The sequence below is a fragment of the Schistocerca americana genome, chromosome 4 (assembly GCF_021461395.2).
Source record: "Schistocerca americana isolate TAMUIC-IGC-003095 chromosome 4, iqSchAmer2.1, whole genome shotgun sequence".
NCBI classification, from domain to species: domain Eukaryota; kingdom Metazoa; phylum Arthropoda; class Insecta; order Orthoptera; family Acrididae; genus Schistocerca; species Schistocerca americana.
In genome coordinates, this window is record NC_060122.1 from 65,041,046 (window position 1) to 65,065,626 (window position 24,581).

The following is a 24,581-nucleotide window of genomic DNA, read 5'->3' on the forward strand; positions in this document are numbered from 1 at the left end:
TTGTGCATTTTGTATTCAATCCCGATGCAATTTCTGGGTTTCATGGTCAATGTGGAGGTCCACGGGATTCACTAAACCTGCTCTGGTACATCGGAATCTAACACTAGTCCCCCAGGAGCCGCTCAAAACACAAACTCTTAGAAGATTTACTCTTCTTGTACTTAAGCTGGCATTGTGCTTTTTTCATTCAATCCCGATGTGATGTCTGTGTTTCATGGTCAATTTGAATGTCCAAGGGATACAGTAAGCGTGCACTGGTGCATCGGAATCTTCTATTGGTCTCCCATTAGCCGCTCAAAGCACAAACTCTTAGAAAATTCACTCTTTTTGTACTTAAGTCCGCATAGCGCCTTTGGTATTCAATCCCGTTGCAAATTCCGTGTTTCATGGTCAATGTGAAGGCCCAGGGAAAACACAATACCTTCACAGGTGCAACGGAATCTAATGCTGGTCTACCATTAGCCGCTCAAAGCACAAACTCTTAGAAGATTCACTCTTCTTGTACTTAAGTCGGCATTGTCCCTTTCGTATTCAATCCCGATGCAATTTCTATGTTTCATGGTCAATATGAAGGTCCAAGGGATACAGTAAACCTGCACTGGTGCATCGGAATCTGATACTGGTCTCCCATTAGTCGCTCAAAGCACAAACTCATAGGAGATTCATTCTTCTTGTACTTAAGTCGGCATTGTGCATTTTGGATTCAGTGACGATGCAATTTCTATGTTTCATGGTCAATGTGAAGGTCCAAGGGATATAGTAAACCTGCACTGGTGCATCGGAATCTTATATAGGTCTCTCATTAGCCGCTCAAAGCACAAACTCATAGAAAATTCAAACTTCTTGTACATAAGTCGGTATTGCGCCTTTTGTATTCAGTCCCGATGCAATTTCAGTGTTTTACGTTCAATTTGAAGATCCAAGGGATACAGCTGAACTGCACTGGTGCATCGGAATCTAATACTGGTCTCCCATTAGCCGCTCGAAGCACAAACTCTTAGAAGATGCACTTTTCTTGTACTTAAGTCCGCATTGTGCCTTTTGTATTCAATCCCGATGCGATTTCTGTGTTTCATGGTCCATGCGAACACCCAAGGGATACAATAAACCTGCACTGATGCAACCGAATCTAATACTGGTCACCCAGGAGCCGCTGAAAACACAAACTCTAAGAAGATTGACCCTTCTTGTACATCTGTCGGCATTGTGCCTTTTGTATCCAGTGACGATGCAATTTCTATGTTTCATGCTCAATGTTAAGGTCCAAGGGATACAGTAAAGCTGCACTGGTTCATCGGAATCTAATACTGGTCACCCAGGAGCCGCCAAAACACAAACTCATAGATGATTCACTCTTCTTGTACTTAAGACGGCATTGTGCATTTTGTATTCAATTGCGTTGCAATTTTTGTGTTTCATGGTCAATGTGAAGGTCCAAGGTATACAGAAAATCTGCAAAGATGCAGCGAAATCTAATCCAGGTCACCCATTAGCCGCTCAATGCATAAACCCATAGAAGATTCACTCTTCTTGTACTGAGGTTGGCATTGTCACTTTCGTATTCTATCCCGATGCAATTTCTGTAATCATGGTCAATGTGAAGGTCCAAGGGATACAGTAAACCTGCACGGGTGCATCGGAATCTAACACTGGTCTCCCATTAGGTGCTCAAAGCTGTAACTCTTAGAAGATTAACTCATCTTGTCCCATAGTCGGCTTTCTGCCTTTTGTATTCAATCCCGATGCGATTTCTGTGTTTAATGGTCAATGTGAAGGTCCAAGGGATACAGTAAACCTGCACTCGTGCATTGGAATCTAATACTGGTCTCCCAGGAGCCGCTCATAGCTCATACTCATAGAAGATGCACTTTTCTTGTGCTTAAGTCGGCATTGTACCTTTTGTACTCGATCCCGATGCGATTTCTGTGCTTAATGTTCAATGTGAAGGTCCAAGGGATACAGTAAACCTTCACTGGTGCATCGGAAACTATTACCAGTCTCCCAGGAGCCCCTCAAATCACAAACTCTAAGAAGATTCACCCTTCTTTTACTTAAGTCGGCATTGTCTCTTTCGTATTCAATCCCGAATCGAATTCTGCGTTTCATGGTCAATTTGAATGTCCAAGGGATACAGTGAACCGGCACTGGTGCATCGGAATCTGATACTGGTCTCCCATTAGCCGCTCAAAGCACAAACTCTTAGGAGATTCACTCTTCTTGTACTTAAGTCGGCATTGCGCATTTTGTATTCAGTGACGATGCAATTTCTATGTTTCATGCTCAATGTGAAGGTCCAAGGGATACAGTAAACCTGCACTGGTTCATCGGAATCTAATATTGGTTTCGCAGGAGCCGCTCAAAACACAAACACTTAGAGGATTCACTCTTCTTGTACTTAAGTCGGCATTGTGCTTTTTGCATTCAATCCCGATGTGATTTCTGTGTTTCATGGTCAATTTGAATGTCCAAGGGAAACAGTAAACGTGCACTGGTGCATTGGAATCTTATATTGGTCTCCCATTAGCCGCTCAAAGCACAAAACCTTAGGAGATTCACTCTTCTTGTACTTAAGTCGGCCTTGTGCGTTTTGTATTCGGTGACGATACAATTTCTATGTTTCATGTTTAATGTGAAGGTCCAAGGGATATAGTAAACCTGCACTTTTTCATCGGAATCTAATATTGGTCTCCCAGGAGCCGCTCAAAGCACAAACTCTTAGAAGATTCAGTCTTATTGTACTTAACTCGGCATTGTGCTTTTTGCATTCAATCCCGATGTGATTTCTGTGTTTCATGGTCAATTTGAATGTCCAAGGGATACAGTAATCGTGCACTGGTGCATCGGAATCTTATATTGGTCACTCATTAGCCGCTCAAAGCACAAACTCATAGAAAATTCAAACTTCTTGTACATAAATCGGTATTGCGCCTTTTGTATTCAGTCCCGATGCAATTTCAGTGTTTTACGTTCAATTTGAAGATCCAAGGGATACAGCTGAACTGCACTGGTGCATCGGAATCTAATACTGGTCTCCCATTAGCCGCTCGAAGCACAAACTCTTAGAAGTTTCATTCTTCTAGTACTTAAGTCGGCATTGTCGATTGCGCATTGAATCCCAATGCGATTTCTGAATTCATGGTCAATGTGAAGGTCCAAGGGATACAGTAAACCAGCACTCGTGCATCAGAAACTAATACTGGTCTCCCAGGAGCCGCTCAAACCACAAACTCTTAGAAGATTCACTTTTCATGTACTTAAGTCGGCATTGTCCCTTTCGTAGTCAATCCCGATGCGATTTCTGTGTTTCATGGTCAATGTGAAGGTCCAAGGGATACAGTGAGCCTGCACTGGTGCATCGGAATCTGATACTGGTCTCCCATTAGCCGCTCAAAGCACAAACTCTTAGGAGATTCAGTCTTCTTGTACTTAAGCCGGCATTGTGCATTTTGTATTCAGTGACGATGCAATTTCTATGTTTCATGCTCAATGTGAGGGTCCAAGGGATACAGTAAAGCTGCACTGGTCGTTCTGAATCTAATACTGGTCACCCAGGAGCCGCCAAAAGCACAAACTCTTAGATGATTCACTCTTCTTGTACTTAAGTCGGCATTGTGCCTTTTGTATTCAATTCCGATGCAATTTCTGTGTTTCACGTTCAATTTGAAGGTCCAAGGGATACAGTAAACCTGCACTGGTGCAATTGAATCTAATACTGGTCTCCCAGGAGCCGCTCAAATCACAAACGCTTGGAAGATTCACTTTTTTTGTACTTATGTCGGCATTGTGCATTTTGTATTCAATTGCGTTGCAATTTTTGTGTTTCATGGTCAATGTGAAGGTCCAAGGTATACAGAAAATCTGCAAAGATGCAGCGAAATCTAATCCAGGTCACCCATTAGCCGCTCAATGCATAAACCCATAGAAGATTCACTCTTCTTGTACTGAGGTTGGCATTGTCACTTTCGTATTCTATCCCGATGCAATTTCTGTAATCATGGTCAATGTGAAGGTCCAAGGGATACAGTAAACCTGCACGGGTGCATCGGAATCTAACACTGGTCTCCCATTAGCTGCTCAAAGCTGTAACTCTTAGAAGATTAACTCATCTTGTCCCATAGTCGGCTTTCTGCCTTTTGTATTCAATCCCGATGCGATTTCTGTGTTTCATGGTCAATGTGAAGGTCCAAGGGATACAGTAAACCTGCACTCGTGCATTGGAATCTAATACTGGTCTCCCAGGAGCCGCTCATAGCTCATACTCATTGAAGATGCACTTTTCTTGTGCTTACGTCGGCATTGTACCTTTTGTACTCGATCCCGATGCGATTTCTGTGCTTCATGTTCAATGTGAAGGTCCAAGGGATACAGTAAACCTTCACTGGTGCATCGGAAACTATTACCAGTCTCCCAGGAGCCCCTCAAATCACAAACTCTAAGAAGATTCACCCTTCTTTTACTTAAGTCGGCATTGTCTCTTTCGTATTCAATCCCGAATCGAATTCTGTGTTTCATGGTCAATTTGAATGTCCAAGGGATACAGTGAACCGGCACTGGTGCATCGGAATCTGATACTGGTCTCCCATTAGCCGCTCAAAGCACAAACTCTTAGGAGATTCACTCTTCTTGTACTTAAGTCGGCATTGCGCATTTTGTATTCAGTGACGATGCAATTTCTATGTTTCATGCTCAATGTGAAGGTCCAAGGGTTACAGTAAACCTGCACTGGTTCATCGGAATCTAATACTGGTCACCCAGGAGCCGCTCAAAGAACAAACTCTTAGGAGATTCACTCTTCTTGTACTTAAGTCGGCATTGCGCATTTTGTATTCAGTGACGATGCAATTTCTATGTTTCATGCTCAATGTGAAGGTCCAAGGGATACAGTAAACCTGCACTGGTTCATCGGAATCTAATATTGGTTTCGCAGGAGCCGCTCAAAGCACAGACTCTTAGAAGATTCACTCTTATTGTACTTAAGTAGGCATGGTGCCTTTTGTATTCAATCCCGATGCAATTTCTGGGTTTCATGGTCAATCTGAGGGTCCACGGGATTCAGTAAACCTGCACTGGTGAATCGGAATCAAATACTAGTCCCCCAGGAGCCGCTCAAAACACAAACTCTTAGAGGATTCACTCTTCTTGTACTTAAGTCGGCATTGTGCTTTTTGCATTTAATCCCGATGTGATTTCTGTGTTTCATGGTCAATTTGAATGTCCAAGGGAAACAGTAAACGTGCACTGGTGCATTGGAATCTTATATTGGTCTCCCATTAGCCGCTCAAAGCACAAAACCTTAGGAGATTCACTCTTCTTGTACTTAAGTCGGCATTGTGCGTTTTGTATTCGGTGACGATGCAATTTCTATGTTTCATGTTTAATGTGAAGGTCCAAGGGATATAGTAAACCTGCACTTTTTCATCGGAATCTAATATTGGTCTCCCAGGAGCCGCTCAAAGCACAAACTCTTAGAAGATTCAGTCTTATTGTACTTAACTCGGCATTGTGCTTTTTGCATTCAATCCCGATGTGATTTCTGTGTTTCATGGTCAATTTGAATGTCCAAGGGATACAGTAATCGTGCACTGGTGCATCGGAATCTTATATTGGTCACTCATTAGCCGCTCAAAGCACAAACTCATAGAAAATTCAAACTTCTTGTACATAAATCGGTATTGCGCCTTTTGTATTCAGTCCCGATGCAATTTCAGTGTTTTACGTTCAATTTGAAGATCCAAGGGATACAGCTAAACTGCACTGGTGCATCGGAATCTAATACTGGTCTCCCAGGAGCCGCTCGAAGCACAAACTCTTAGAAGTTTCATTCTTCTAGTACTTAAGTCGGCATTGTCGATTGCGCATTGAATCCCGATGCGATTTCTGAATTCATGGTCAATGTGAAGGTCCAAGTGATACAGTAAACCTGCACTCGTGCATCAGAAACTAATACTGGTCTCCCAGGAGCCGCTCAAACCACAAACTCTTAGAAGATTCACTTTTCATGTACTTAAGTCGGCATTGTCCCTTTCGTAGTCAATCCCGATGCGATTTCTGTGTTTCATGGTCAATGTGAAGGTCCAAGGGATACAGTGAACCTGCACTGGTGCATCGGAATCTGATACTGGTCTCCCATTAGCCGCTCAAAGCACAAACTCTTAGGAGATTCAGTCTTCTTGTACTTAAGCCGGCATTGTGCATTTTGTATTCAGTGACGATGCAATTTCTATGTTTCATGCTCAATGTGAGGGTCCAAGGGATACAGTAAAGCTGCACTGGTCGTTCTGAATCTAATACTGGTCACCCAGGAGCCGCCAAAAGCACAAACTCTTAGATGATTCACTCTTCTTGTACTTAAGTCGGCATTGTGCCTTTTGTATTCAATTCCGATGCAATTTCTGTGTTTCACGTTCAATTTGAAGGTCCAAGGGATACAGTAAACCTGCACTGGTGCAATTGAATCTAATACTGGTCTCCCAGGAGCCGCTCAAAGCACAAATGCTTAGAAGATTCACTTTTTTTGTACTTAACTCGGCATTGTGCATTTTGTATTCAATCGCGTTGCGATTTTTGTGTTTCATGGTCAATGTAAGGTCCAAGGTATACAGAAAATCTTCAAAGATGCATCGAAATCTAATCCTGGTCACCCATTAGCCGCTCAAAGCATAAACCCATAGAAGATTCACTCTTCTTGTACTGAGGATGGCATTGTCACTTTCGTATTCAATCCCGATGCGATTTCTGTAATCATGGTCAATGTGAAGGTCCAAGGGATACAGTAAACCTGCACGGGTGCATCGGAATCCAACACTGGTCTCCCATTAGCCGCTCAAAGCTGTAACTCTTAGAGGATTCACTCATCTTGTCCTATAGTCGGCTTTCTGCCTTTTGTACTCGATCCTGATGCGATTTCTGTGCTTCATGTTCAATGTGAAGGTCCAAGGGATACAGTAAACCTTCACTGGTGCATCGGAAACTATTACCAGTCTCCCAGGAGCCCCTCAAATCACAAACTCTAAGAAGATTCACTCTTCTTGTACTTAAGTCGGCATTGTCTCTTTCGTATTCAATCCCGAATCGAATTCTGTGTTTCATGGTCAATTTGAATGTCCAAGGAATACAGTAAACGTGCACTGGTGCATCGGAATCTTATATTGGTCTCTCATTAGCCGCTCAAAGCACAAACTCAAAAAAAAGTCAAACTTCTTGTACATATGTCGGTATTGCGCCTTTTGTATTCAGTCCCGATGCAATTTCAGTGTTTTACGTTCAATTTGAAGATCCAAGGGATACAGCTAAACTGCACTGGTGCATCGGAATCTAATACTGGTCTCCCAGGAGCAGCTCAAAGCACAAACTCTTAGAAGTTTCATTCTTCTAGTACTTAAGTCGGCATTGTCGATTGCGCATTGAATCCCGATGCGATTTCTGAATTCATGGTCAATGTGAAGGTCCAAGGGATACAGTAAACCTGCACTGGTTCATCGGAATCTAATATTGGTATCCCAGGAGCCGCACAAAGCACAAACTCTTAGAAGATTCACTCTTATTGTACTTAACTAGGCATGGTGCCTCTTGTATTCAATCCCGATGCAATTTCTGGGATTCATGGTCGATCAGAAGGTCCACGGTATTCAGTAAACCTGCACTGGTGCATCGGAATCAAATACTAGTCCCCCAGGAGCCGCTCAGAACACAAACTATTAGAGGATTCACTCTTCTTGTACTTAGGTCGGCATTGTGCTTTTTGCATTCAATCCCGATGTGATTTCTGTGTTTCATGGTCAATTTGAATGTCCAAGGGAAACAGTAAACGTGCACTGGTGCATTGGAATCTTATATTGGTCTCTCATTAGCCGCTTAATGCACAAACTCATAGAAAATTCACTCTTCTTGTACATAAGTCGGTATTGTGCCTTTTTTATTCAGTCCCGATGCAATTTCATCGTTTTACGTTCAATTTGACGATCCAAGGGATACAGCTAACCTGCACTTGTGCATCGGAATCTAATACTGGTCTCCCATTAGCCGCTCAAAGCACAAACTCTTACAAGATTCACTCTTCTTGTACTTAAGTCGGCATTGTGCCTTTTGTATTCAATCCTGATGCGATTTCTGTCCTTCATGGTCAACGTGAAGGTCATTGGGATACAGTAAACCTGCTGTGGTGCATCGCAATCTAATACTGGATGGTCTCCCAGGAGCCATTCAAAGGGCAAACTCTTAGAAGATTCACTCTTCTTGTACTTAAGTCGGCATTGTGCCTTTGGTATTCAATCCCGTTGCAATTTCTGTGTTTCATGGTCAATGTGAAGGTCCAAGGGATACAGTATATCTGCACTGGTGCATCGGAATCTAGTTCTGGTCTCCCAGGAGACGCTCAAAGAACAAAACCTTGAAAGATGCGCTCTTTTTGTACTTATGTCGGCATTGTGCCTTTTTCATTCAATCCCGACGCGATTTCTGTGTTTCATGGTCAGTGTCAAGGTCCATGGGATACAGTAATCCTCCACTGGTGCATCGGAATCTAATACTGGTCTCCCATTAGCCACTCAAAGCACAAACCCTTAGAAAATTCCTCTTCTTGTACTAAAGTCGGCATTGTCATATACGTATTCAATCCCGATGCCATTTCTGAATTCATGGACAATGTTTAGGTCAAAGAGATACAGTAAACCTGCACTCGTGCATCAGAAACTAATACTGGTCTCCCAGGTGCCGCTCAAAGCACAAACTCTTAGAAGATTCGCTCTTCTTGTACTTATGTCATCATTGTCCCTTTCGTATTCAATCGCGATGAGATTTCTGTGTTTCATGGTCAATGTGAAGGTCCAAGAGATACAGTAAACCTGCACTGGTGCATCGCAATCTAATACTGGATGGTCTCCCAGGAGCCACTCAAAGGGCAAACTCTTAGAAGACTCACTCTTCTTGTACTTAGGTCAGCATTGATATTTTTGTATTCAGTCCCGATGCTATTTCTGCGTTTCATGGTCCATGTGAACACCCGAGGGATACAGTAAAACTGAACTGGTGCGTCGCAATCTAATACTGGTCACCCAGGAGCCGCTAAAAACACAAACTCTTAGAAGATTCACTCTTTTTGTACATAAGTCGGCATTCTGCCTTTTGTTTTCAATCCTGATGCATTTTCTGTGTTTCACATACAATTTGAAGGTCCAACGGACGCAGTAAACCTGCACTATTGCATTGGAATCTAATACTGGTCTCCCAGGAGCCCCTCAAACCACAAACTCTTAGAAGATTCAATCTTCTTGTACTCAAGTCGGCATTGTGCTTATGTATTCAATCCCGATGCAATTTCTGTGTTTCATGGTCAATGTGACGGTCCAAAAGATACAGTAAACCTGCACTGGTACATCGGAATCTAATACTGGTCTCTGGAGCCGCTCATAGCACAAACTCTTGGAAGATTCACTCTATTTGTGCTTAAGTCGGCATTGTGCCTTTTGTATTTTTTCCCGATGCAATTTCAGTGTTTCATGGTCAATGTGAAGGCTAACTGATACAGTAAACCTGCACTGGTGCATCGCAGTTTAATACTCGTCTCCCAGGAGCCGCTCAAACACAAACTTTCAGAAGATCCACACTTCTTATACTCAAGTCGTCATTGTGCAATTATATTCAATTCCGATGCGATTTCTGTGTTTCATGGTCAATGTGACGGTCCAAAAGATACAGTAATTCTGCACTGGTACATCGGAATCTGATACTGGTCTCAGGAGCCGCTCATAGCACAAACTCTTGGAGGATTCACTCTTTTTGTGCTTATGTCAGCATTGTGCCTTTTGTATTTTATCCCGATGCAATTTCTGTGTATCATGGTCAATGTGTAGGTCCAAGGGATATAGTAAACCTGCACCCGAGGGATACAGTAAAACTGAACTGGTGCCTCGCAATCTAATACTGGTCTCCCAGGTGCCGCTCAAACCACAAACTCTTAGAGGATTCACTCTTCTTGTACTTAAGTCGGCATTGTGCCTTTGGTATTCAATCCCGTTGCAATTTCTGTGTCTCATGGTCAATCTGAAGGTCCAAGAGATACAGTAAATGTGCACTGGTGCATCGGACTCTAGTTCTGGTCTCCCAGGAGACGCTCAAAGCACAAAACCTTAAAAGATACGCGCTTTTTGTACTTATGTCGGCATTGTGCTTTTTTTATTCAATCCCGACGCGATTTCTGTGTTTAATGATCAGTGTCAAGGTCCAAGGGATACAGTAAACCTGCACAGCTGCATCGGAATCTAATACTGGTCCCCATTATCCGCACAAAGCACAAGCTCTTAGGAGATTCACTCTTCTTGTACTTAAGTCTACGTTGTGCCTTTTGTTTTCAATCCAGATGCGAATTCTGTGTTTCATGGTCAATGTGAAGGTCCTAGGGATACAGTTATCCTGCACTGGTGCATCGGAATCTAATACTGGTCTCCCAGGAGCCTCTCAAATCACAAACTATAAAAAATTCACTCTTCTTTTACTTAAGTCGGCATTGGGCCTTTTGTCTTCAATCCCGATGCAATTTCTGTGTTTCATGGTCAATGTGACGGTCCAAGGGATACAGTAAACCAGCACTGGTGTATCGGAATCGAATACTGGTCTCCTAGGAGCCGCTCAAAGCACAAACTCTTAGAAGATTCAATCTCCTTGAACTTAAGTCGGCATTGTGCATTTTGTATTCAATCTCGATCTAATTTCTGTGTTTCATGGTCAATGTGAAGGTCCACGGGATACAGTAAACCTGCCCTGATGCATTGGAATCTAATACTGGTCGCCCAGGAGCCGCTGAAAGCACAAACTCTTAGAAGATTCACTTTTCTTGTACTTAAGTCTACGTTGTGCCTTTTGTATTCAATCCCGATGCGATTTCTGTGTTTCATGGTCGATGTGAAGGTCCAAGGGATACGGTAAACCTGGACTGATGCATCGAAAACTAATACTGGTCTCCCAGGAGCCGCTCAAAGCACAAACTCTTAGAAGATTCACTCTTCTTGTACTCAAGTCGGCATTGTGCTTATGTATTCAATCCCGATGCAATTTCTGTGTTTCATGGTCAATGTGACGGTCCAGAAGATACAGTAAACCTGCACTGGTACATCGGAATCTAATACTGGTCTCAGGAGCCGCTCATAGCACAAACTCTTGGAAGATTCACTCTTCTTGTGCGTAAGTCGGCATTGTGCCTTTTGTATTAAATCCCGATGCGATATCTGTGTTTCATGGTCAATGTGAACGTCCAAGGGATACATTAAACCTGCACTGGTGCATCGGAATCTAATACTTGTCTCCCCTTATCCGCTCAAAGCAAAAACTCTTAGGAGATTCACTCTTCTCGTACCTAAGTCCTCATTGTGCCTTTTGTATTCTATCCCGATGCGATTTCTGTGTTTCATGGTCAAAGTGAGGGTCCAAGGGATACATTAAACCAGCACTGGTGCATCGGAATGTAATACTGGCCTCCCAGGAGCCGCTAAAAGCACAAACTCTTAGAAGATTCACTCTTCTTGTAATGAAGTCAGCATTATGCCTTTTGTATTCGGTCCAGATGTTATTTAAGTGTTTCATGGTCAATGCGAAGGTCCAAGGGATACAGTAAACCTGCGCCGGTGCATTGGAATCTAATACTGGTCTCCCAGGAGCCGCTCAAAGAACAAACTCTTAGGAGATTCACTCTTCTTGCACATAAGTCGGCATTCTGCCTTTTGTAATTGATCCCGATGCAATTTCTGTCTTTCATGGTCAATGTGAAGGTCCAAGGGATACAGTAGACCTGCACTGGGCCATCGGAATTTAATTCTGGTCTCCCAGGAGAAGCTCAAAGCTCAAACACGTAGAAGATTCACTCTTCACGTACTTAAGGCTACGTTGTGCCTTTTGTATTCAATCCCGATGCGATTTCTGTAGTTCATGGTCAATGTGAACGTCCAAGGGATACGGTAAACCTGGACTGATGCGCCGGAAATTAATACAGGTCTCACAGGAGCCGCTCAAAGCACAAACTCTTAGAAGATTCACCTTTCTTGTACTTAATTCGGACTTGTCCCTTTCGTATTCAATCCCGATGCTACTTCTGTGTTTCATCGTCAATGTGAAGGTCCAAGGGATACAGTAAACCGGCTCTGGTGCATCAGAATCTAATACTGGTCTCCCATTGGCAGCTCAAAGCACAAACTCTTAGAAGATTCAATCTTCTTGTATTTATGTCGGCATTGTCCCTTTTGTATTCAATCCCGATGCAATTTCTGTGTTTCATGGTCAATGTGAAGGTCCAAGGGATACAGTAAACCTGCACTGGTGCATCGGAATCTAATACTGGTCGCCCAGGAGCCGCTCAAAGCACAAACTCTTAGAAGATTCATTCTTCTTGTACTTAAGTCTACGTTGTGCCTTTTGTATTCAATCCCGATTCGATTTCTGTGTTTCATTGTCAATGTGAAGGTCCAAGGAATACGGTAAACCTGGACTGATGCATCGAAAACTAATACTGGTCTCCCAGGAGCCGCTCAAAGCACAAACTCTTAGAAGATTCACTCTTCTTGTACTCAAGTCGTCATCGTGCTAATGTATTCAATCCCGATGCAATTTCTGTGTTTCATGGTCAATGTGACGGTCCAAAAGATACAGTAAACCTGCACTGGTACATCGCAATCTAATACTGGTCTCCCAGGAGCCAGTCAAAGCACAAACTCTTAGAAGATCCACACTTCTTATACTTAAGTCGTCATTGTGCAATTATATTCAATTCCGATGCGATTTCTGTGTTTCATGGTCAATGTGAAGGTCCAAGGGGTACAGCAAATCTGCACTGGTCCATCGGAATCTAATACTGGTCTCTCAGGTGCCGCTCAGAGAACAAACTCTTAGAAGATTCACTTTTCTTGTACTCAAGTCGGCATTGTGCCTTTTGTATTCACCCCGAAGCAATTTCTGTGTTTCATGGTCAATGTGAAGGTCCAAGGGATACAGTAAACCTGCACTGGTGCATCGGAATCTAATACTGGTCTCCCATTAGCCGCCCAAAGCACAACCTCTTAGAAGATTCACTCTTCTTGTACTTAAGTCGGCCTTGTGCCTTTTGTATTCAATCCCGGTGCAATTTCTGTGTTTCGTGGTCAATGTGAAGGTCCACGTAATACAGTAAACATGCACTGGTGCATCAGGTTCTACTACTGGTCTCCCAGGAGCCACTCAAAGCACAAACTCTTAGAAGATTAGCTCTTCTTGTACTTAAATCGGCATTGTGCATTTTGTATTCAATCCCGTTTCAAATTCTGTGTTTCAGGGTCAATGTGGAGCTCCAAGGGATACAGAAAACCTGCACAGGTGCATCGGAATCTAATCCTAGTCTCCCAGGAGCCGGTCAAAACAGAAACTCTTCGAAGATTCACTCTATTTGTAGTTAAGTCGGAATTGTTATTTCGTATTCAATCCCGATGCGATTTCTGTATTCATTGTATATGTGAAGGTCCAAGGGATACAGTAAACCTGCACTGTTTCATCGGAATCTAATACTGGTCTCCTAGCAGCCGCTCAAAGCACAAACTCTTAGAAGATTCACTCTTCTTGTACATAAGTCGCATTGTGCCTTTTGTTTTTAATCCCGATGCATTCTCTGTGTTTCACATACAATTTGAAGGTCCAAGGGACACAGTAAACCTGCACTGGTGAATCGGAATCTAATACTGGTCTCCCAGGAGCCGCTCAAAGCACAAACTCTTAGAGGATTCACTCTTCTTGTTCATATGTCGGCATTCTGACATTTGTATTCAATCCCGATGCAATTTCTGTGTTTCATGGTCAATGTGAAGGTCCAAGGGAGACAGTAAACCTGCACTGGGGCATCGGAATTTAATTCTGGTCTCCCAGGAGCCGGTCAAAGCACAAACTCTTAGAAGATTCACACTTCTTGTCCTTAAGTCGGCACTGTCCCTTACGTATTCAATCCCGACGCGATTTCTGTGTTTCAAGTCCCATGTCAAGGTCCAAGGGATACAGTAAACCTGCACTGGTGCATCGGAATCTAATACTGGTCACCCAGGAGCTGCTCAAATCACAAACGCTTAGAAGATTCAGCTTTCTTGTACTTAATTCAGCCTTGTCCCTTTCGTATTCAATTCCGATGCTATTTCTGTGTTTCATGGTCAGTGTGAAGGTCCAAGGGATACAGTAAACCTGCACTGGTGCATCGGAATCTAATGCTCGTCACCCATTGGCGTCTCAAGCACAAACTCTTAGAAGTTTCACTCTTCTTGAACATATGTCGGCATTGTACCTTTTGTATTCAATCCAGATGCGATTTTTGTGTGTCATGGTCATTTTGAAGGTCCATGGATACAGTAAACCTGCACTGGTGCATCGGAATCTAATACTGGTCTTCCAGGAGCCACTCAAAGCACAACCTCTTAGAAAATTCACTCATCTTGTCCATAAGTCAGCATTGTGCCTTTTGTATTCAATCCCTGTGCGATTTCTGTATTTCGTGGTCAATGTGAAGGTCCAAGTGACACAGTAAACCTGCACTGGCGCACCGGAATCTGATACTGGTCTCCCAGGAGCCGCTCAAAGCACAAACTCTTAGTAAATTCACTCTTCTTGTACTTAAGTCGGCATTGTACCTTTTGTGTTCAATCCCGTTGCGATTTCTGTGTTTCATGGTCAATGTGATGGTCCAAGGGATACAGAAAACCTGCACTGGTGCATCGGAATCTGTTACTGGTTTCCCATTATCCGGACAAAGCACAGTCTTTGGACATTCACTCTTCTTGTACTTAAGTCGGCATTGTGCCTTTTGTATTCAATCCCAATGCGATTTCTGTGTTTCATGGTCTATGTGAACGCCCAAGGGATACAGTAAACGTCCACTGGTGCATCGGAATCTAATACTGGTCTCCCAGGAGCCGCTCAAAGCACAAGCTCTTAGAAGATCCTTTCTTCTTGTACTTAAGCCTACGTTGTGCCTTTTGTATTCAATCCCGATGCGATTTCTGTGTTTCATGGTCAATGTGAAGGTCCAAGGGATACGGTAAACCTGTACTGATGCATCGGAAACTAATACTGGTCTCCCAGGAGCCGCTCAAAGCACAAATTCTTAGAAGATTCACTCTTCTTGTACTTAAGTCGGCAATGTGCTTTTGTATTCAATCCCGATGCAATTTATGTGTTTCATGGTCAATGTCACGGTCCATGGGATACAGTAAACCTTCACTGGTGCATCGGAATCTAATACTGGTCTCAGGAACCGCTCATAGCACAAAATCTTGGAAGATTACTCTTTTTGTGCTTAAGTCGGCATTCTGCCTTTTGTAACCAATCCCGATGCGATTTCTGTGTTTCATGCTCAATGAGAAGGTCCAAGGGATACAGTAAACCTGCACTTGTGTATCGGAATCTAATACTGGTCACCCATTAGCCGCTCAAAGCACAAACTCTTAGAAGAATCACTCTTCTTGTACTTAAGTCGGCATTGTCCTTTTCGTATTCAATTCCGATGCGATTTCTGTGTTTCATGGTCATTGTCATGTTGCAAGGGATACAGTAGACCTCCACTGGTGCATCAGAATCCAATACTGGTCTCCCATTAGCCGCTCAAAGCACAAACTCTTGGAAGATTTACACTTCTTATACTTAAGTCGTCATTGTGCAATTGTATTCAATTCCGATGCGATTTCTGTGTTTCATGGTCCATGTGAACACCCAAGGGACACAGTAAACCTGCACTGGTGCATCGGAATCTAATACTGTTCACCCAGGTGCCGCTCAAAGCACAAACTCTTAGAAGATTCGCTCTTCTTGTACATAAGTTGGCATTGTGCCCATTGTATCTAATCCCGTAGCTATTTCAGTGTTTCATGATCACTGTGAAGATCCAAGGGATACAGAAAACCTGCAAAGGTGGATCGGAATCTAATCCTGCACTCCCATTAGCCGCTCAAAGCACAAACCCTTAGAGGATTCATTCTTGTTGTACTTAAGTCGGCATTGTCCTTTTCGTATTCAATGCCGATGCGATTTCTGTGTTTCATGGTCATTGTCATGTTGCAAGGGATACAGTAAACCTCCACTGGTGCATCAGAATCATATACTGGTCTCCCATTAGCCGCTCAAAGCACAATCTCTTAGAAGATTCACTCTTCTTGTACTTAAATCAGCATTGTGCGGGTTTAGTCAGTCCCGATGCAATTTCTGTGTTTCATGGTCAATGTGAATGCCCAAGGGATACAGTAAACCAGCACTGGTGCATCGGAATCTAATACTGGTCTCCCAGGAGCCACTCAAAGCACAACCTCTTAGAAAATTCACTCATCTTGTCCTTAAGCCGGCATTGTGCCTTTTGTATTCAATCCCTGTGCGATTTCTGTATTTCGTGGTCAATGTGAAGGTCCAAGGGACACAGTAAACCTGCACTGGTGCATCGGAATCTACTACTGGTCTCCCAGGAGCCGCTCAAAGCACAACCTCTTAGAAGATTAGCTCTTCTTGTACTTAAGTCGGCATTGTGCCTTTCGTGTTCAGTCCTGTTGCGATTTCTGTGTTTCATGGTCAATGTGAATGTTCAAGGGATACAGTAAACCTGCACTGGTGCATTGGGATTTAATACTGGTCTCCCAGGAGCCGCTTAAAGCACAAACTCTTTGAATATTCACTCTTCTTGTACTTAAGTCGGAATTGTGATTTTTGTATTCAGTGACGACGCAATTTCCATGTTTCATGGTAAATATGACTGTCCAAGGGATTCAGCAAACCTTCACTGGTGCATCGGAATTTAATACTGGTCTCCCAGGTGCCGCTCAAAGCACAAAATTTTTGAAGATTCCCTGTTCTTGTACTCAAGTCGGCATTGTGCCTTTTGTATTCAATCCCGATGCAAATTCTGTGTTTCATGGTCAATGTGAAGGTCCAAGGGATACAGTTAACCTGCACTGGTGCATCGGAATCTAATACTGGTCACCCAGGTGCCGCTCAAAACACAAATTCTTAGGAGATTCAATCTTCTTGTACATAAGTCGCCATTGTGACTTTTGTATTTAATCCCGATGCAATACCTGTGTTTCACGATCAATTCGAAGGTCCAAGGGATACAGTAAACCTGCACTGGTGCATTGGAATCGAATACTGGTCTCCCAGGAGCCGCTCAAAGCACAAACTCTTAGAAGATTCACTCTTCTTGTACTTAAGTCGGCATTGTGCCTTTTGTATTCAATCCCGTTGCTATTTCCGTGTTTCATGGTCACTGTGAATATCCAAGGTATACAGAAAACCTACAAAGCCGCATCGGAATCTGATCCTGGTCTCCCATTAGCCGCTCAAAGCACAAAACCTTAGAAGATTCACTCATCTTGTACTTAAGTCGGCATTGTCCCTTTCGTAATCAATCCCGATGCGATATCTGTGTTTCATGGTCAATGTGAAGGTCCAAGGGATACAGTACACCTGCACTGGTGCATCGGAATCTAATACGGATCTCCCATTAATCGCTCAAAGCCAATCTCTTAGAAGATTCACTCTTCTTGTACTTAAGTCGGCATTGTGCCTTTTGTATTCAATCCCGTTGCAATTTCTGTGTTTCGGGGTCAATGTGGAGGTGCAAGGGATACAGAAAACCTGCACAGGTGCATCGGAACCTAATTCTTGTCTCCCAGGAGCCGGTCAAAGCAGAAACTCTAAGAAGATTCACTCTACCTGTACTTAAGTCGGCATTGACCTTTCGTATTCAATCCCAATGCGATTTCTGCATTCATTGTCAATGTGAAGGTCCAAGGGATACATTAAACCTGCACTGGTTCAGAGGAATGTAATACTGGTCTCCCATTAGCCGATCAAAGCACAAACTCTTAGAAGATTCACTCATCTTGTAGTTTAGTCGGCTTTGTGCCTTTTGTATTCAATCCCGATGAAATTTCTATGTTTCATGGTCAATGTGAAGGTCCAAGGGAGACAGTAAACCTGCACTGGCGCACCGGAATCTGATACTGGTCTCCCAGGAGCCGCTCAAAGCACAAACTCTTAGAAGAATCACTCTTCTTGTACTTAATTCGGCATTGTGCCTCTTGTATTCAATCCCGATGCGATTTCTGTGTTTCATGGTACATGTGAACATCCGAGGGCCACAGTAAACCTGAAATGGTGCATCGCAATCTAATACTGGTCACCCAGGAGCCGCTAAAAACACAAACTCTTAGAAGTTTCACTCTTCTTGTCCTGAAGTCGGCATTGTGCCTTTTGTATACGGTTCAGATGCGATATAAGTGTTTCATGGTCAATGCGAAGGTCCAAGGGATACAGTAGACCTGCACTGGTGCATAGGAATCTAATACTGCTCTCCCAGAAGCCGCTCAAAGCACAAACTCTTAGAAGATTCACTCTTCTTGTACATAAATGGGCATTCTGCCTTTTCTATTCAATCCCGATGCAATTTCTGTGTTTCATGGTCGATGTGAAGGTCCAAGGGATACACTAAACCTGCACTGGGGCATCGGAATTTAATTCTGGTCTCCCAGGAGCCGCTCAAAGCACAAGCTCTTAGAAGATCCACTCTTCTTGTACTTAAGCCTACGTTGTGCCTTTTGTATTCAATCCCGATGCGATTTCTGTGTTTCATGGTCAATGTGAAGGTCCAAGCGATACGGTAAACCTGTACTGATGCATCGGAAACTAATACTGGTCTCCCAGGAGCCGCTCAAAGCACAAATTCTTAGAAGATTCACTCTTCCTGTACTAAGTCGGCAATGTGCTTTTGTATTCAATCCCGATGCAATTTATGTGTTTCATGGTCAATGTGACGGTCCATGGGATACAGTAAACCTTCACTGGTGCATCGGAATCTAATACTGGTCTCAGGAACCGCTCATAGCACAAAATCTTGGAAGATTACTCTTTTTGTGCTTAAGTCGGCATTCTGCCTTTTGTAACCAATCCCGATTAGATTTCTGTGTTTCATGCTCAATGCGAAGGTCCAAGGGATACAGTAAACCTGCACTTGTGTATCGGAATCCAATACTGGTCACCCATTAGCCGCTCAAAGCACAACCTCTTAGAAGATTAGCTCTTCTTGTACTTAAGTCGGCATTGTGCCTTTCGTGTTCAGTCCTGTTGCGATTTCTGTGTTTCATGGTCAATGTGAATGTTCAAGGGATACAGTAAACCTGCACTGGTGCATTGGAATTTAATACTGGTCTCCCAGGAGCCCCTTAAAGCACAAACTCTTAAAATATTTACTCTTCCTGTACTTAAGTCGGCATTGTGCTTTTTGTATTCAGTGACGACGCAATTTCCATGTTTCATGGTAAATATGACTGTCCAAGGGATTCAGCAAACCTTCACTGGTGCATCGGAATCTAATACTGGTCTCCCAGGTGCCGCTCAAAGCACAAAACTTTTGAAGATTCCCTGTTCTTGTACTCAAGTCGGCATTGTGCCTTTTGTATTCAATCCCGATGCAAATTCTGTGTTTCATGGTCAATGTGAAGGTCCAAGGGATACACTAAACCTGCACTGGGGCATCGGAATTTAATTCTGGTCTCCCAGGAGCCGGTCAAAGCACAAACTCTTAGAAGATTCACTCTTCTTGTACTTAAGTCGGCATTGTGCCTTTCGTATTCATTCCCGATGCGATTTCTGTGTTTCACGTTCAACGTGAAGGTCCAAGGGATTTAGTAAACCTGCACTGGTGCATCGGAATCTAATACTGGTCTCCCAGGAGCCGCTCAAATCACAAACACTTAGAAGATTCACCTTTCTTGTACCTAATTCGGCCTTGTCCCTTTCGTATTCATTCCCGATGCGATTTCTGTGTTTCATGGTCAATGTGAAGGTGCAAGGGATACAGTAGACGTGCACTGGTGCATTGGAATCGAATACTGGTCTCCCAGGAGCCGCTCAAAGCACAAACTCTTAGAAGATTCACTCTTCTTGTACTTAAGTCGGCATTTTGCCTTTTGTAATTAATCCCGTTGCTATTTCTGTGCTTCATGGTCACTGTGAAGGCCCAAGGGATACAGAAAACCTACAAAGGCGCTTCGGAATCTAATCCTGGTCTCCCGTTAGCCGCTCAAAGCACAAAACCTTAGAAGATTCACTCATCTTGTACTTAAGTCGGCATTGTCCCTTTCGTATTCATTCCCCATGCGATATCTGTGTTTCATGGTCAATGTGAAGGTCCAAGGGATACAGTAAACCTGCACTGGTGCATCGGAATCTAATACGGGTCTCCCATTAACCGCTCAAATCCAATCTCTTAGAAGATTCACTCTTCTTGTACTTAAGTCGGCATTGTGAATTTTGTATTCAATCCCGATGCGATTTCTGTGTTTCATGCTCAATGTCAACGCCCAAGGGATACAGCAAACCAGCACTAGTGCATCGGAATCTAATACTGGTCTCCCAGGAGCCACTGAAAACACAACCTCTTAGAAGATTCACTCTTCTTGTACTTAATTCGGAATTGTGCCTCTTGTATTCAATCCCAATGCGATTTCTGTGTTTCATGGTCCATGTGAACATCCCTGGGACACAGTAAACCTGAAATGGTGCATCGCAATCTAATTCTGGTCACCCAGGCGCCGCTAAAAACACAAACTCTTAGAAGATTCACTCTTCTTGTCCGGAAGTCGGCATTGTGCCTTTTGTATTCGGTCTAGATGCGATTTAAGTGTTTCATGGTCAATGCGAAGGTCCAAGGGGTACAGTAGACCTGCACTGGTGCATCGGAATCTAATACTGGTCTCCCAGGAGCCGCTCAAAACACAAACCCTTAGAAGATTTACCTTTCTTGTACTTAATTCGACCTTGTCACTTTCGTATTCAGTCCCGATGCGATTTCTGTGTTTCATGGTTAAAGTGAAGGTCCAAGGGATACAGTAAACCTGCACTGGTGCATCGGAATCTAATACTGGTCTCCCAGGAGCCGCTCAAAGCACAAACTCTTCGACGATTCACTCTTCTTGTACGTAAGTCGGCATTGTGCCTTTTGTATTCAATCCCGTTGCTATTTCTGTGTTTCATGGACACTGTGAAGGTCCAAGGGATACAGAAAACCTACAAAGGCGCATCGGAATCTAATCCTGGTCTCCCATTAGCCGCTCAAAGCACAAAACCTTAGAAGATTCACTCATCTTGTACTTAAGTCGGCATTGTCCCTTTCGTATTCAATCCCGATAAGATATCTGTGTTTCATGGTCAATGTGAAGGTCCAAGGGATACAGTAAACCTGCACTGGTGCATCGGAATATAATACGGGTCTCCCATTAACCGCTCAAATCCAATCTCTTAGAAGATTCACTCTTCTTGTACTTAAGTCGGCATTGTGCATTTTGTATTCAATCCCGATGCGATTTCTGTGTTTCATGGTCAATGTCAACGCCCAAGGGATACGGTAAACCAGCACTGGTGCATCGGAATCTAATACTGGTCTCCCAGGAGCCACTGAAAACACAACCTCTTAGAAGATTCACTCTTCTTGGACTTAATTCGGCATTGTGCCTTTTGTATTCGGGCCAGATGCGATTTAAGTGTTTCATGGTCAATGCGAAGGTCCAAGGGATACAGTAGACCTGCACTGGTGCATCGGAATCTAATACTGCTCTCCCAGGAGCCGCTGAAAGCACAAACTCATCGAAGATTCACTCTTCTTGTACATAAGTCGGCATTCTGCCTTTTGTATTCAATCCCGATGCAATTTCTGTGTTTCATGGTCAATGTGAAGGTCCAAGGGATACACTAAACATGCACTGGGGCATCAGAATTCAATTCTGGTCTCCCAGGAGCCGGTCAAAGCACAACTCTTAGAAGATTCACTCTTCTTCTACTTAAGTCGGCATTGTGCCTTTCGTATTCAACCCCGATGCGATTTCTGTGTTTCACGTTCAACGTGAAGGTCCAAGGGATACAGTAAACCTGCACTGGTGGATCGGAATCTAATACTGGTCTCCCAGGAGCCGCTCAAATCACAAACCCTTAGAAGATTCAAATTTCTTGTACTTAATTCGGCCTTGTACGTTTCGTATTCAATCCCGATGCTATTTCTGTGTATCATGGTCAATGTGAAGGTCGAAGAGATAAAGTAAGCCTGCACTGGTGCATCGGAATCTAATGCTCGTCTCCCATTGGCGTCTCAAAGCTTAAACTCTTAGAAAATTCACTGTTGTTGTACATAAGTCGGCATTGTGCCTTTCGTATTCAAACCCGATGCGATTTCTGTGTTTCACGTTCAACGTGAAGGTCCAAGGGATACAGTAGACCTGCACTGGTGCATCGGAATCTAATACTGGTCTAGCACTAGCCGCTCAAAGCTTAAACTCTTAGAAAATTCACTCTTCTTGTACTTAAGTCGGCTTTGTGCCATTAGATTTCAATCTCGATGCGATTTCTGTGTTCATGGTCAATGTGAAGGTCCAAGGGATGCATTAAACCTGCACTGGCACATCGGGATCTAATACTGGCCTCCCAGGAGCCCCTCAAACCACAAACTCTTAGAAGATTCGCCCTTCTTACACTTGAGTCGGCATTGTGCATTTTGTATTCGGTCCAGATGCGATTTAAGCGTTTCATGGTCCACGCTAAGGTCCAACGGCTACAGTAAACCTGCACTGGTGCATTGGAATCTAATACTGGTCTCCCAGGAGCCGCCTAAAGCACATACACTAATGAGATTCACTCTTCTTGTACTTAAGCGCGCATTGTCCCTTTCGTATTCAATCCCGATACTATTTCTGTGTTTCATGGTCAATGCGAAGGTCCAAGGGATACAGAAAATCTGCACTGGTGCATTTGAATGTAATACTGGACTCCCAGGAGCCAGGCAAAGCACAAACTCTTAGAAGATTCACTCTTCTTGTACTTAAGTCGGCATTGTGCCTTTTGTATTCAATCCCGATGCGATTTCTGTGTTCATGGTCAATGTGAAGGTCCAAGGGATACATTAAACCTGCACTGGCGCATCGGAATCTAATACTGGTCTCCCAGGGGCCGCTTAAATCACAAACCCTTAAAAGATTCGCCTTTCTTTTACTTAATTCGGCCTTGTCCCTTTCGTATTCAATCCCGAAGCTATATCTGTGTTTCGTGGTCAATGTGATGGTCCAAGGGATACAGTAAACCTCCACTGGTGCATCGGAATCTAATACTGGTCTACCACTAGCCGCTCAAAGCACAAACTCTGAGAAAATTCACTCTTCTTGTACTTCAGTTGGCATTGTGCCATTTGCTTTCAGTCCCGATGCGATTTCTGTGTTCATGGTCAATGTGAAGAGCCAAGGGATACAGAAAACCTGCACTGGTGCATCGGAATCTAATACTGGTCTAGCAGGAGTCGCCTAAACAGTAAACTCTTAGAAGATTCACTCTTCTTGTACATAAGTCCCCATTCTGTCTAATGTTTTCAGTCCCGATGCAATTTCTGTGTTTCATGGTCAATGTGAAGGTCCAAGAGATACAGTAAACCTGCACTGGGGCATCGGAATTTAATTCTGGTCTCCCTGGAGCCGGCCAAAGCACAAACTCTTAGAAGAATCACTCTTCTTGTACTTAAATCGGCATTGTGCCTTTCGTATTCAATCCCGATGCGATTTCTGTGTTTCATGGTCAATGTGAAGGTCCAAGGGATACAGTAAACCTGCACTGGTGCATCGGAATCCAATACTGCTCTCCCAGGAGCCGCTCAAATCACAAATCCTCAGATGATTCACATTTCTTGTACTTAATTCGGCCTTGTCCCTTTCGTATTCAATCCCGATGCTATTTCTGTGTTTCATGGTGAATGTGAAGGTCCAAGGGATACAGTAAACGTGCAATGGAGCATCGGAATCTAATACTGGTCTCCCACTGGCCTCTCAAAGCACAAACTCTTAGACGATTCACTCTTCTTGTACATGAGTCGGCAATGTGCCTCTTGTTTTCAATCCAGATGCGATTTCTGTGTTTCATGGTCAATTTGAACGTTTAAGGGATACAGTAAACCTGCACTGGTGCATCGGAAACTAATACTGGTCTCCCATTAGCCGCTCAATGCACAAATTCTTAGAAAATTCATTCTTCTTGTACTTACGTCGGCATTGTGCCATTTGTATTCAATCCCGATGCGATTTCTGTGTATCACGGTCAATGTGAAGGTTCAAGGGATACAGAAACCCTGCACTGGTGCATCGGAATCTAATACTGGTCTCCCAGGGGCCTCTCAAACCACAAACTCTAAGAAGATGCACTCTTCTTTTACTTAAGTCGGCATTGTCCCTTTCGTATTCAATTCCGATGTGATTTCTGTGTTTCATGGTCAATGTGAACTTCCAAGGGAAACACAAAACCTGCACTGGTGCATCGAAATCTAATACTGGTCTCCCATTATCCGTTCAAAGCACAAACTCTTAGGAGATTCACTCTTCTCTACTTAAGTCGGCATTGTGGCTTTTGTATTCAATCCCGATGCAATATCTGTGTCTCATGGTCAATGTGACGGCCCAAGTGACACAGCAAGCCAGCACTGGTGTATCGGAATCTAATACTGGTCTCCCAGGTGCCGCTCAAAGCACAAACCCTTAGAAGATTCATTCTTCTTGTACTTTAGTCGGCATTGTGAT